Source organism: Narcine bancroftii, chromosome 5, assembly GCF_036971445.1.
Source record: "Narcine bancroftii isolate sNarBan1 chromosome 5, sNarBan1.hap1, whole genome shotgun sequence".
Taxonomy (NCBI): Eukaryota; Metazoa; Chordata; class Chondrichthyes; order Torpediniformes; family Narcinidae; genus Narcine; species Narcine bancroftii.
Window position 1 is genome coordinate 220,994,078 of NC_091473.1, and position 15,229 is coordinate 221,009,306.

General features: G+C 38.6%; 1 pseudogene; it reads right to left on the reverse strand.

The window, feature by feature from the left end:
• The window catches only part of LOC138764907 (NACHT, LRR and PYD domains-containing protein 3-like), a 64,132-nt pseudogene that overhangs the window by 23,080 nt on the left and 25,823 nt on the right, over positions 1–15,229 (reverse strand).

A 15,229-nucleotide genomic window follows, 5' to 3' on the forward strand; every position in this document is an offset into this window, starting at 1 on the left:
AGGACAAACAAATTTCATAAAACCCAACAGAGATTAATGAAAACTTTAAGGAATTTTATGAACAACTATGCCAAACTGAGAATGAGGGGAAAGATGATAAAATAGAATGATTTTAGCAAAAATTGAACTGCCAAAATTGAAAGAATAGGAACAAAACAAACTGATAAAACGATTTGAAATTAAGGAAGTACAGGATATATTAAAAAACCTCCAGGAGAGGATGGATTCCCAATAGAATTTTATAAAACATTTAAAGAGTTATTAATTCCTCCTCTCCTGGAAGTAATGAACCAGGTATAAGAAACACAAAACTTGCCAGATACATGTAAGATAGCAATAATTAAAGTAATACCAAAGACGGGGAAGGATCCATTAACACCAGCTTCATATAGACCAATATCTCTACTTAACTCAGATTATAAGATGATAGTGAAATTATTAGCAAACAGATTGGCTGATTGTGTACCAAAAATAGTAAAACAAGATCAAAGTGGATTTATTAAGAAAAGATGAACAGCGGATAATGTCTGTAAACTTATTAATCCAATTCATGCAGTTCAAGGAAATAAGAAGCCAACAGTGGCTATTGCTTTAGATGCAGAAAAAGCCTTTGACAGAGTAGAGTGGAATTATTTATTTAAAGTATTACAGAAGTTCAATCTACCAGAAAAATATATAAATTGGATTAAAGCATTGTATAATGGACCATTGGCAAAGATAACAGTAAATGGATATGTATCAAATCAATTTAAATTAAGTAGGTCAACTAGACAGGGATGTTCATTATCCCCCTCATTGTTCGCCTTAGCAATAGAACATTTGACAGCACTGATAATAATAGAAAATAAACTAAAAGGGATAAAAGTAAAGGAGAAGGAGTATAAAATCATCTTATTTGCAGATGACGTCATAGTATACCTAACAGAACCAGAGATATCAATAAAAGAATTACATAAGAAATTGAAGGAGTATGGTGAAATATCGGGGTACAAGATCAATGAAAAGTGAAGTGATGCCAATGAGTAACGCAGACTATACAGAATTTAAAAAAGAATCACCATTTAAATGGCAAGCACAAGCAATCCGATATAATAACTTAAGCCACTTGAACAAATTAAATTATTATTGCAGTAAGACTTAGAACATTGGAAAGAATACCGCTAATGTTGATAGGGAGGGTAAACTGCATTAAAATGAACATGTTCCCAAGGATATAATACTTATTTCAAATGTTACCAATTCCATTAACAGAATTTTTAAAAAACGAACTAAAGAGAATAATAAGGAAATTCTTGTGGAAAGGGAGGAAACCGAGGGTAGCGTTAGATAAATTAACAGAGAGGTACAACCAAGGTGGTTTGCAGTTAGCAAACTTTAGAAATTATTATAGAGCAGCACAATTAATGTATTTATCATTTTTTAATTAGACAAGGAAAAAACCAGACTGGACTAAGATAGAACTAGATAAAATAGGGGAGAAGGTACTGGAACATATACTTTATAAGTGGGATGAGAAGCTGGTGCAATATAATAGCTCACCAGTATTGCATCATTTACTTAATACATGGAAGATCCATTTAGAAAGGAAAAAAAAATGAATACCAAATACCAAAATTATTATTGATGCAAAATCCACTAAAACCTTTTACAATAGATAACCTTTCCTTTAGAGAATAGGAGAGAAAAGGAATCAAAAGAATAAAAAATTGTTCTTTGGGAAATAATTTATTAACATTTGAACAGTTGAAGTACAAATATGGAATAACTCATGGTACAATGTTTGCATATCATCAACTTAAAGCTTATATAAAGGATACATTGGGAAACAGATTGAGATTACCTGAAGGAAGCAGTTTTGAATATGTGATTACAGACACAATGATAATTAAAAGATTTATAATCGAGTCCACGCTGCTGAAGATCCAGCTGCGCTGGATGGGTCACGTCTCCAGAATGGAGGACCATCGCCTTCCCAAGATCGTATTATATGGCGAGCTCTCCACTGGCCACCGTGACAGAGGTGCACCAAAGAAAAGGTACAAGGACTGCCTAAAGAAATCTCTTGGTGCCTGCCACATTGACCACCGCCAGTGGGCTGATAACGCCTCAAACCGTGCATCTTGGCGCCTCACAGTTTGGCGGGCAGCAACCTCCTTTGAAGAAGACCGCAGAGCCCACCTCACTGACAAAAGGCAAAGGAGGAAAAACCCAACACCCAACCCCAACCAACCAATTTTCCCTTGCAACCGCTGCAATCGTGTCTGCCTGTCCCGCATCGGACTTGTCAGCCACAAACGAGCCTGCAGCTGACGTGGACTTTTTACCCCCTCCATAAATCTTCGTCCGCGAAGCCAAGCCAAAGATAACGAACATGTACATTAAGCTGCAAGTAATGGAAAATGAAGAAATAAACTATAAACCTTAACAGAAGTGGGAAAAGGATTTAAACATAAAGATAAAAAATGAAGTATGGGAAATGTTATGTTCTGGAACTATGAAGAATACAATAAACACAAGGTTATGCATGATACAGTATAATTGGTTACACAATATCACTCCTCAAAAATGAAAAGAATGGGATTCAACATTATCAGATAGATGTTTTCACTGTAAGAAGGAAATGGGAACAACAGTACATGCAATTTGGGCATTTACGAAAGTGAATACGTTTTGGGAAGAATTAAATCAGATATTAAATAAAATCACAAAAAATAACACACCAAAAAATCCAGAGATCTTTCTTTTAAGTAACATAAGAAGTAAAGAATTAGGCCTCAAATTGGATAAATCGCAATAAAGATTCATTATGATAGCCTTAGCAATAGCAAAAAAAAATATAATGTCAACTTGGAAAATGGAAGAGAGCCGGAGAATACAGCAATGGTACATAAAATTAATAAATGTATTCCATTGGAAAAAATAACCTATAATTTAAAAAATAAAGTCACATTGTTTGAACAAATTTGGGAACCATACATGGAACATAACAGAGAGAGCTTGCCTCGGACCTCCATCCCCTAAAATGATAAGAAGACAAAACGACTAGATTCAGTATGTAACAAATTGATCATGCATTTTTCTTGTTTACTTTCCTTTGTGTGAAGATATTGTTTAATGGTTTTATTGTATATGTTGAATATTTATGGGTTTTGGAGGAGGTGGGAAGTGGGGAGGGAAGGAAAGGGGAAAAAAGGGAGAAAATGACACTGTGTATATTTAATGAGAAATGTTTGTACATATTTTGGTTGATACGGTTCACAGTGTGAAAACAAAAATACATCCAACATGTCTCAGTGAAAATGCTACTAGGATGGAGCAAACTTGAAGGAGAGAATTTTAAAAAAACTGATCATCCTAAATATAAAGGTAACAGCAAGAATCAGTATAACAAATACAGTGAGGAGGAGTGGGGAAGAGAAATACTAACAAAGGAACAAATAGCATTTGTTATAATGGGATTGTAATTTGATAGCTACCACTGAGAAAAAGGAAATACTTTTGACAATAATTTCACTTGCACATTAAATAATACATGTGTGTATAAATTGGACAGCATGGTTGTATCGTGATTAGCGCAAGACTTTTACAGCGCTAGTGATCGAGACCCGTTTTTGAATCCTGTGCTGTCAGGAGTTTATACTTTCTCCCTGTATCTGAGTAGTTTACCCTGGAGGCCCAGGTTTCCTCCAACTGTTTGAAATGTACTGGGGGTGGGGGGATGGGAGTGGCAGGGGAGTAGGTTAATTGTGTGGAAATTGGGAGACATGTACTAGTGGGACGAAATTGCCTGTTAATTTGTTGTGTTTAAATTTTAAAAAAACACAGCATGACTCCAGGCAAAGTAATTTTGGTGGCAGGTTACTGAAGGGAAAATGAACCATAGTAAACCTGTAGAAGTAGAAAAAAAATACAGAAATGCTGGAGGAACTCAGCTGGTCATGCAATGTCCAGAGGAGGTAAAGATATATAACATTTTGCACTTCAGCCCTTCATCAAGATAAAAAGGGCACAGGCCCGAAATGTCAGTTATATATCTTTACCTCCAGTGGGTGCTGCGAAAACCACTGAGATCCTATAGCATTTCTTTATTTTTACTACAATCACAGCGTCTGTAGGTTTTCATGTTTTACTCCATGTTTAATAATGACAGTAGTGGGTCTGTGGCCATTTGATCGACCTCTCAGTGAAGAATATCAAAAAGACAACATCTTAAAATTAAGATTTTTTTCTCTAAAAAAAATGGACAAAATAAGTATTAAGAAACCAAGGCAGCCAAGAACAAAAATGGAAGAAGCTTCTACTCAGCCAGGAACATGGAGCAAAAGCCAAAAAAGGAGTGGCGCAAGAGCGACCTTGGGCCCGACGGACCCTGGTAGAGCTGGGGAGTCAAGACAATAATCAAATATTATCCTGGAGAAAATGGAAAACTTGAGCAATCGATTTGCTGGCGTCGAAAATGTAATGAGAGACACGACTGAAAGGATGACTGAAATTAAAGAAATCGATGAAGACTTAATGGAAAGAATGAACCAAGCAAAAGAAGACTTGGTAAAAACACAGGATAAACTAAAAGCTTTGGAGAAAGATGCAAAGCAATGGGTGTCGGACAGACAAGGTCTGCTGGACAAGATTGACCATATGGAGAATTTTAGCAGACAAAATAATGTTTAAATTATTGGACTGAAAGAAGGAATCAAGGGAAGAGATCTGGTGAACTTCTTCAAAACATGGATCCCACAAGTGCTGAGAGAAGACAAATTCAGAGAAAAATTGCATATTGAAAGGGCTCACCCGACCTTCGGTCCCAGAAGAGCTGGTGATCAGTGACCACAACCGGTCCTGGTAAGACTTTTGATTTACTGGGAATGGGAAACAATTCTGGGAGCAGCATATGAATACTCTAAGTAAAATAATGGCATGCTGGAGATTGACCATGAAAAAGTGCTATTCTTCCAAGATTTTAGTCCTAGTTTGATTAAGCAAAAGAAGTAATTTGATGATGTAAAAAGGCAATTGCATTTCAAAAACTAGAAATATTCGATGATATACACTGTGACTCTGAGGGGCAAAGCAGCAGAAGGTAATCTATAATTTTTCAAGACTAAGAAAGAGGTGGAAGACTTCCTGCGAGGTTTATGAAAAGACTAAGGTTGCCAAAGAAGACCGTGAAGAATGTTTACAATGGGACTAAGTAAAAGTTATATTAAAAAAAAACATTTTGTATTTATTGTTGAAAAGAAAATTTTATTGAAATGTTTACAGAGAGTTCAGAAAATTGGGAAAAGTAGTAGCAAAGTGAAGACTTGGTCCAAGGGGGAGAATGGTGCCCAGAGAGGAGTATATATAAAAGATGGAGTTCTTCATCCTTGAGAGATTCCTTGGGCTTTTTTCATGGCTTTCGGGGTTTCCTGTTTACGTCACAGTCAGGGCAGGGACACTATGTTTTTTTTAAAGGGGAAAGATCACTATTATTTAAACAATCAAAAAGGCTTTTATTGTTCAACAATATTTGTTTAAAAAATCAATATGGATAGAATGTTAAAATGTATTAGTCTTAATGTTAATAGGATAAATGGAATAGTGAAAAGGAGGTGGATTTCGGCATACATATAAAATTAAAGACAGATATAGTCTTTCTATAAGAAACACCTCTTATTAAATTGGAACATGCTAAATTAAAAAAAGGATGGGTGGGACAAGTAACATCGTCTACATTTGGCTCAAAAGCAAAAAAAGTAGCATTCCTAATTAAAAATAAATACCAATAATAATAGAAGATACACTGACTGACCAAGCCAGAAGATTTGTATGACATATTGTAAAATTTATGCAGAATCATGGACATTTACGGACATCTAATGCACCAAATTATGATGATGAAGCCTTTATGAAGAATATCTTTTTAAAAACAGCAGATGGAAGACAAAATATACTGGTTGGAGGAGACTTCAATTTCTGTCTAGATCCAATATTGGATAAATCGGCCAGAACAGTGACAAGGGCAAAAGATACAAAAATGACACGATCGTTTATGAAGGATTTAAATTTGATTCATATATAGAGGCAGCTTAATCCCTTAGAAAGAGACTATTTGTTCTACTCAAGGATACATGATTCACATACAAGGATTGATTTGTTTTTAATGTCTGCGCAGTTAAAAAGTAGAGTGTGTTTAGATGGCGTCTCAATACCACACTGTTGAAGAGTAAGGACTTTTGTAAGTTTATTAAGAGACAGATAGAACCATTTTGTAACTCTAATCTCCTTTCTACTGATAATTGCTTTTTAATATTGGATAGGCTTAAAGCCTAAGAGGACAAATTATTTGCTATACAAAAAAAATCTTAAGAAAGAAGCTGGATGGTCTAGAGAAAGACATACAAAATTGGAAAAAGATTCTCAGAGAACAGGGTTACAAGAAAAATATAGATTATTAGAGAATAAAAATTGAAATATGACACATTATAAAACATAGAATGGAAAAAAACTATATTTAAAAACCAAAAATATTATGAATTAGGAGAATGGGTGCAAAAGTTTTATCTTGGCAGTTAAAGAGGAGTTATCTAAAATATATAATCAAAAAGAAATAAATAGGATTACATTGAAGATAGATGGAATCAAATATTTAGGAATAATGACAGATAATAATTTATGGAACTTATATAAATTTAATTATACTCTTAGAAAAAGAGAAAAATTTACAGAAATGAAAAGACCTGTTGATTAGTGGGAAGAATAAATGGTATTCTGCCAAGATTACAGCATCTTTTCAATTGTTGCCTAGTGCCCGACCAAAAAAATTAGTTAAATTATTGAATAATTACATAAGACAATTCCTATGGAATAACAAATTGCCGAGAATTTCATTGGAAAAGTTAACAATGTGGAAGGACATCTGGACTTTAAGAAATACTATTTATCAGCACAAGAAAGATTTTCTTTCATTCCTTTTTACAAAAGACAGTCCCCTTTCTTGGATCCAAATGGGATTGAATTCAATAAGAAACAGCGAAGGATTTTATTTATTAACATAAAAGACAGATAACCCTAAAATAATACATAGGATTAGAATATGGCACAAAATAAATGAGTATACTGGGGAAAAAAAAGCAGGTGTCTCATTAAGAACACCCTTGAGTAAAACTATTACTACCTATGAATCTGGGTAACAAAATATTGAATTCATTGTATGATAAAAGGATTAAGATATATTGATGATTGTTATGTGGTGGGATCTCTCATGTCTTTTGAACAATTACGAAATAAATATGGAGCAGCTAATGGGACTTTCTTTTGTTTTCTCCAGCTAAGGTCGTTCCTAAGAGAAAGGCCCCACTTGAAATTAGTGAAGTGGAATGAATTGTAATTAGTGAAGTGGAATGAATTGAAATTAGTGCAGTTGAATGAATGATTTGGCAGGGGAATACACTTAAATGTATAACCAAGATGTACTACACTCTCCAAAATGAAAGTGGGAAACTAGGTTTACAGAGATCGAGAGAGATGGGAGTTGGATCTAGGTGTTGCAATAATGGAAAGATGGCGATTTGATTGATGTTTGGATAGCATGACATCAATTATAAGTTTATGATGGGCATAAACGAAGTATTAAAGGAGGGCATATACAAGTGCTTCAACCGCAGGTGGTCTGATTAGGATCAGACATAAGCTGTATTTGTGATGCAGTGCCAAAATGCTAGTCTGATAAATTTATGAACAGCTAATTGGAGATCTCTAACAATAATAAGTTGGAATATATAAGGGTGATAGAGAGACTAGTGACTTGGAGCTAGGAAGTAAAAAACTTCCAGAAGATGGTGCAGATCACTCTCCAGTCTGCATTGAAAGACACTGAGCACCCAGGAGTAAATATCTCCAGTGAACTATGCTGGTCCACAAATATTGATGCACCAGCACCTCTAATTCTTGAAAAGCCTGAGAAAATTTGGCAAGTCACCTGCCTTCCTCAAATTTCTACATTTGCACCATTGAATTTATTCTATCAGGGTGCATCACCACATTGAACAAGAAATGCTTTGCCAAAGATCACAGGACTCCGTAGAAGGTTGTGAACTCAATTCAGTCCAACATACAACTCCTGCCCCTTCAATGACTTCATCTATTCTTTCTGCTGCTTCAGAGAAGCAATGAACATACCAAGTCTCATTGCATCCATCATATACTCTCCACCTTCTATTGGAAGGGAGATTCACAAGTGTGATATCACACACCAAAAAGTTGAAGGAAAGTTTCTTTCCTGCTGTTATTAGACTCTTGAACGACCTCCAAAACAATGAAATTAATTAACCTTTGCTCTGTAACAACTGATACCTGTCACTCTACTGCCCCACATTGTGATTTCTTGCTGTACTAGTCTGGGATGTGTAATTACTCTGCTCACACTGCACTTCCCTTGGTATAAAGGGACAATAAACTTAAACTTAGAGCAATTCAGAAATAGTGCATGTAGCTTGGGAGAAGTAGTTGTGGGGTGAGGGAATGAGACTCCTCAGACGTTAAAAAGTGACATTAACTGCTTTATTTAATCACTTTTAAACTAATCAATGATTTTTTTTCATCCTTCTTCAGTATAAAAATTAAAATAAATGCAGTTAGGATTTAATGACAAATTTCAAACAAACACCATTGTGGTGTCATATTAGTTGCAGAGAAGCAGCTTGTAAAAGTTTGGTGATGCATTGATTTAACTGCACATGCGTAATTGAAGTTGCAATCCATTTTTCCAAATAAAAGTGCCAAGATAGGCAGTTGCTTCTATCTCAAGAAGCTCCCATGTGATGAAGCTTTTTAATTCTGTGTGGCTTTTGGATAAATGTCCCTCTTTAGGCCACCTGCAGTGGCTCAGTAAGTAGAGCTGCCTCATAGAGCCAGGGACCAGCTGTCTGACATTTGCAGGTTCTCCATGAGTCTGTATGTGGTTTGTCTGGGTATCCCGAGAATATGCAGATTGGATGACTGATTTGCTGCTCTAAATTGCCCCTCACAAAGGTGAGCAGTAGACTTTGGGAGGGCGAGAAAAGAATATTGCTGAGCATGGGAGGAAAATATGGGATTTATGTCAGATTAATGTAACTAGTTGGTCGATGGATGACTTTTCTGTGCTATATCTCTATGAAACGCCATTTGAAATGTCTTTGCTGGCGGAGGTACTATAAAGGCAATGATGTAACGGCAGCATTGCTGCTGGTGCGGCTCTGCAGAGAATCGCCGCAGGGTTGAACTGCCCAGTCTGACTGCCGTCAACTCTATACAGGTTTTAAACAGCCTGTTAAAGGAACCAATGGTGATATTATTTAAAATCCTGCCATCGCGGGGTCTAGACGCAAGATGGCGCACACCTATGATCGGCAGCTGTCACGACAGGTTCCATACTCCAGGTAAGCAGAGGACTGCATAGGGCACCAGAAAGTGGAAGAACACCCCACTTGAGAAGCAGAGGAGATGACCCATGGCACGGTGACCATGGCGCCGGACCAGTGAGGGGGCTCTCTCTGCAGCTGAGGACACACAGGTGGCGGGGCTGTTGCTGACTCAAGGTGAGGAACCCATGGAGGCTGCGGACTGGTGGAAGCTGTGGTCAAAGGATTCACAGAAGGCTGCGAATTGCTCATGGCTGGTTGAAGGGGTACCAGGTATTGGAACTGGGATGTGAGAGGGTGCTGAGAGCGCTGAAAATTTCCTAGTCATGTTGGAGGTTTGGATCTGGAGCTCGGGTTGCTGGTGGTTCAGACTGAAGTTTATGGGGCTATGGAGGATGCATGGGGACAATTCACAGACACTCAGTTTCGGGGGGGTGGGAAAAGCCTCTTTTGCTTCTCTTTCTCTGACGAAGAGGTGCCCGCCAATTTTGGCTGGTCGTGAATCAGTCTGCCTGACAGCACACTAAAGTCAATTACATAACAATAAAGGAATCTTGAATGAATAGGAAGGAGTCTTATATTTTTGCTCAAAATGCTTCTCATTTTCTTTGCAGATCATTGTCACCTCCAAATTCCTTAAATTTAGCCAAGAAAGGAGGTGCAATTTTGTCGTTGCAGGAAGTCAAATCATACCTATTTGCTGTACAGAAACATCTGAGAATAGTTTTCAAATTTATCACTTTATCTTTGCTCTGTTTCCCTTCAACAAACCTTTGTGTTCTCATAGTTAATGCACTTTCAGTTTTGTGAATATGGGAGAAATGAAATTCATTAGATTTTTGTGCCACTCACCAAGTGGTCTTTTTCACTGAAATGCTGCTTCTCTTTCAACACAGAGCTGATTGATTTCACCTCTTCCTCAATTGCCTTTTCTAATCGGTCCCGGTAGAATTGCGTTAATTTGAACAGATGATGTTCTTTGCAATTTTCCAAAAGTTTAGTGAACTTAAAGGTCAGATCTAAGGGAAAAAAGTGAAACATTAACAATCATTATTCCAGGGTTTGCATTTACCAAACTGCTGAAGCCTCTTATAAATTACATCAAATGTCTTCTGAAAAATCATTTGGCATTTCATCATTGCATGTCTCAACAAATTAAATTGCATGTCAAATTCATGCCTTCTGCAACTAATCCTTTCTTGTTTAGCTTTTCATGCCATCCCTTATGTTTATTTATTTGACTTGAAATTACAGTTCACAAACCATGCCACAACAAACCAAAAACTAATTTTCATTGATGCTGTGGGTCCAGTGAGAGGAAGTTTGGTTACAGGTTTAGATTGGAAGAAAATTGGAAAATGCGCCTTGAAGGAAAAGAGATTGAGTGGAGTTTTGATTGGGGTGAAATAATAGGCAGACAGACATACAATAGTATGCAAAATGCAGTTGGAGAAGTGGAATTGAGGTGGAACTGTGGTTATGAAGGTGAATGAAGAAGAAATGTTCAATTATTTCAAAAGGAGATTTGATGTGGATAGGAGAAAAAATTGCAGGGGAAACGAATGAGGCAGCATGGATTCAATTAGATGAATAGCACGTTTAACATTAAAAAATGACACGAGTTGATCCTCCTTCGGTACACAGGTTTTATTTGACCCATATAGATATTGCAAATACAGGTACGCAATCCTTTCTCCGGAACCCTTGGGGGAACAGTGTGTTCCGAATTTCGGATTTTTCCGGATTTCGGAAAGCCAGATTTTAGCCCACCAAATTGTACTGCCGTATCCACCCCCACCCCTTCTAGTCGCACTGCCGTTTCCCCCCCCACGACTCACGCTGCCAGTCCCCCCCCCCCCCCCCCCACACCTCCTGCCCAACTTACGCTGCCGTCTCTCTCCCCACTTGCCGGATTTTGGAGCTTTCCGGATTTTAGAAACCTGGATAAAGGATTGTGTACCTGTATTAAAACCAGATTTGAAAATAGAAACAGACAGCGCTAATTTCCTATGACATCCCTCAAGGTTCTTGAGTTCATTAATGAAGCCAAGTAATATGGCCAGATGCTCTTCTGTCTCCCTTCACCACCAATTTAATGTTTTGATTTAGAAGCAGAAAAAAAAACTGTTCATCACCTCATAATGGGCTTGCGCTGTCTTTCATCCTGTCTCCTACATAGATCCGAGCCTGCAAAATGCTCCTACCCTTTCTATTCCAGATATGTTAGATCCTTTCACACACTCTTGAACAAAATGATTACCCCTCTGCTCCTGCTCTGTTATTCCCCCTGCCTCTTCTCCTGCACCTATTTATTCAGGCAGCTGGCTGCTTTTGCTCATACCTGATGAATAATCTAGGCCCAAAACATTGTATACCCTTTAATTTCTATGGTGCTGCATAACTGTTGGGTTTCTCTAGAATGTCTGTAAACTGCACCTGATCCCATGCTATGTAAACTTTCTTGTTCAACATCATAGTCAATATACATGCCTTGATCTCGATCTTTCTTTATCTCCAAAGATATATACAATCATAGTACACTATGAATCATTGAGTGCAATACTAGATCTCCCATTAGGGAATGAGACAGGTGACAGAAGTATGTGTAGGGAAATATTTTGGGTCCAGTGATCATTTTGGAGAAGGTTAGGTCTAGGCCTCAGGTTGAGATTCTAAATTAGAGAAAGGGAAGCTTTTTTGAAATGAGATAGGATCCATAATGTGCAGATTGGGATGAGTTGTTTTCGAGAAAGGATGTGCTTGGTTGGAGGAAGACCTTCAAAGATGACATTTTGAGAGCAGAGTTTGCATGTTCCTGTTAAGATTAAAGGCACAGTAAACTTGGTTTTCGAGGGATATTGGGGATATAGTTCGGAAGAAGAAAGAGGTGTATAGCAGGTATAGGCAACACAGAGCAAATGAGGTACTCGAGGAGTATAAAAAATACAAGAAAAAAAAAACTAAAGAAAGAAATCTGGAAGGCCAAAAGAAAACACGAAGTTCCTTTGTCAGATAATGTAAAGAAAAGCCTAAGGATTTCTACAGGTATTAAGAGCAAAAGGATAGTAAGGGACAAAATTAATCCCCTCGAAAATCAGAGTGGTCGGCTAAGTATGGAAACAGTAGAGATGGAAGAGGTATTTACTGTGGTACGGAGTTGTGGGAAATAAGGAAATCAAGCAGTGAGGCCATGAAACCAATAGAGATTAGAGAGGAAGAGGTGCTTGTAGTCTTAAAGCTATTAAGGGTAAATAAATTCCCAGGGCCTGACAATATATTTCCTTGGACCTTGAGGGAGGCTAGTGTAGAAATTGCGGATCTGGCAGAAAAAGTTAGTGTCCTTAGCCATGGATGAGGTGCTGGAGGATTGAAGGGTAGCTCATGTTCCATTGTTTAAAAAAAAGGCTCCAGAAGTAACCCTGGAAACTAAAGACCTGTGAGCCTGATGTCAGAACAGGTACGAATTCTCTCATCTGAAATTCTGTAAACCGAAAACCTCTGAAAACCGAACATTTTCACAACTGCCTCCAACGTCCAGCTCCGTCGCAACCACTGCCAACGTCCAGTGCCCCCAATGCCCAGCGCCGCCACAACCGCCCCTGACGTCCAGCAGTGCAAATACTTAAAAGTACCACTGATTATTCAGATTATTCTATTATCTGAAAAACTCCAAATTCCAAAAAGTGTCTGGTCCCAAGAATTTTGGATAAAAGATTAAGCACCTGTAGTATGCAAGTTATTGGAAGATGTTCTTAGGGATTGTGTAGACAAGTATTTGGACAGCCAAGGACTGTTTAAGGATAGTCATCATGGCTTCGTGTGTGGTAGGTAGTGTTTACCCAATCTGATGGAGTGTTGAGGTTTACGGGAAAGTTGATGAAAGAAAGGTTGTGGATGTTGACTTTAGTTAGGCCTTTAACAAGGTCCCACATGGGAGATTAGTCAGAAAGGTTCAGATGCTGGTATTCATGGGATGGTAGTGAATTGGATTTGACATTGGCTACACAGGAGAATAATGGATGATTGCTTCTCACACTGAAGGCTATGACAAGTGGAGTGCCTCAGGGATTGGTGCTGGGACCATTGTTGTTTATCATCCAGATCATTGATATAGTTGACAATGTGGTAAGTTTGCAGATGATGCAAAGGCTTTCAAAACTTGCAGAGGGCTCTGGACCAGCTGGAAGAATGGGGTGAAAAATGACAGATGGAATTTAATGCAGACAGATATGACGTGTTTGGAAGGACAAAGCAAGAAAGGACATACACAGTGAATGGTAGTGTACTGAGGTGTACAGTGGAACAAAGGGATCCTGGAATACAGATCATAATTCCCTGAAAGTAGCATCACAAGTAGATAGGGTGGTAAAGAGATCTTTTGGCATATTGGCCTTCATAAATCAAAGTCTTGAGCATATGAGTTGGGATCTTATGATAAAATTGTACAAGACATTGATGAGGCCAAATTTGGAGTATTGTGTGCAGTTTTGGTCACCGAACTACAGGAAATATATCAATAAGATTGAAAGAGGGCATGGATCAGGAACTGAGGTACAGGGAAAGGTAAACAGGTTAGGACTTTATTCCCTGGAGCATAGAAGAATGAAGAGAGATTTTACAGAGGTATTTAAAATGATCAGGGTTCCAGACGTAGTAAATATAGGTCGGCTTTTTCCACTGAGGGTACAACCCAGAGGACATGGGTTAAGGGTGAAAAGGAAATGGTTAGGAGCAGTGGTTTTCAAACTTCCCCCTAAGATCACATTCCATCTTCAGAAATTCCTGTGATCAGTAAGGGATTACTTAAGGTGGTATGCGAGTGGAAAGTTTCAAAACCCACTATTTTAATCATACTTAATTGACCAGTTATGTGCATGGTTTCATAACTCCAAAGGAAATGGGCCCATGACAATTTTTCTCAAGCGGTGATTCTCAACCTTTATTCCCCCTCTCACATACCACTTTAAGCAATTCCTTACTAATCACAGAGCACTTATGGCATAGGGATTACTTAAGGTGGAATGTGAGTTTAGGGGGAGAGTTTGAAAAGCACTGTTTTAGAGGGAACATTAAGGGGAAATTCTTCACACAGTGTGGTGGGAGTGTCGAATGAGCTGCCAGCTGAAGTAGTGAATGCAGGCTCAATTTAGAAGAATTTAGACAGATGCATGGATTGAAGGGGAATGGTCATGGTATGGGTCAGTGGGATGAGGAAGAATATTTTTCTCTTGGTAGAGAGTCTAAAACTAGAGAGGACTGTTTTAAGGGTAGGAGAAAAATTGAAAAGGCACCAAAAGGGGGAACTTTTGTCCAGGTGCCGATGTTTCATCTCATTGGCTATGTAACTTGCTCTCCCTCGGCTTGTACTCTCTGGACTCACACTCCAAGGGTTGCGACTCCAAGGGTTCGCTCTCCATGGGGTACAACTGCATTGGCAAAGACCCCATGGGCTCACACTCCGTGGGCCCATACTCCGTGTTATAATTGCATTAGCTCGTACTCCGCGGGCTCAAACTCCGTAGGCTCGAACTCGACGGGATACAACAGCATTAGCTCACACTCCAAGGGCTCTCGCTCCACGGGCTATGACCGGAGAGGCTCACACACACTGGACTCACATTTCCTGGGCTATGACTGCATTAGCTCGTACTCCAAGGGTGGGAAGGGTTACACTCTAGGGGTGGGGAGGGACGCACTCTAGGGGTGGGGAGGGACGCACTCTAGGGGTGGGGAGGGACGCACTCCAGGGGTGGGGAGGGACGCACTCCAGGGGCTCTGGATGCATTTAATCACACTCCCTCGGCTACGACTTCAATAGCTTGCATTCTTTGGGCTTGCTCTCCACT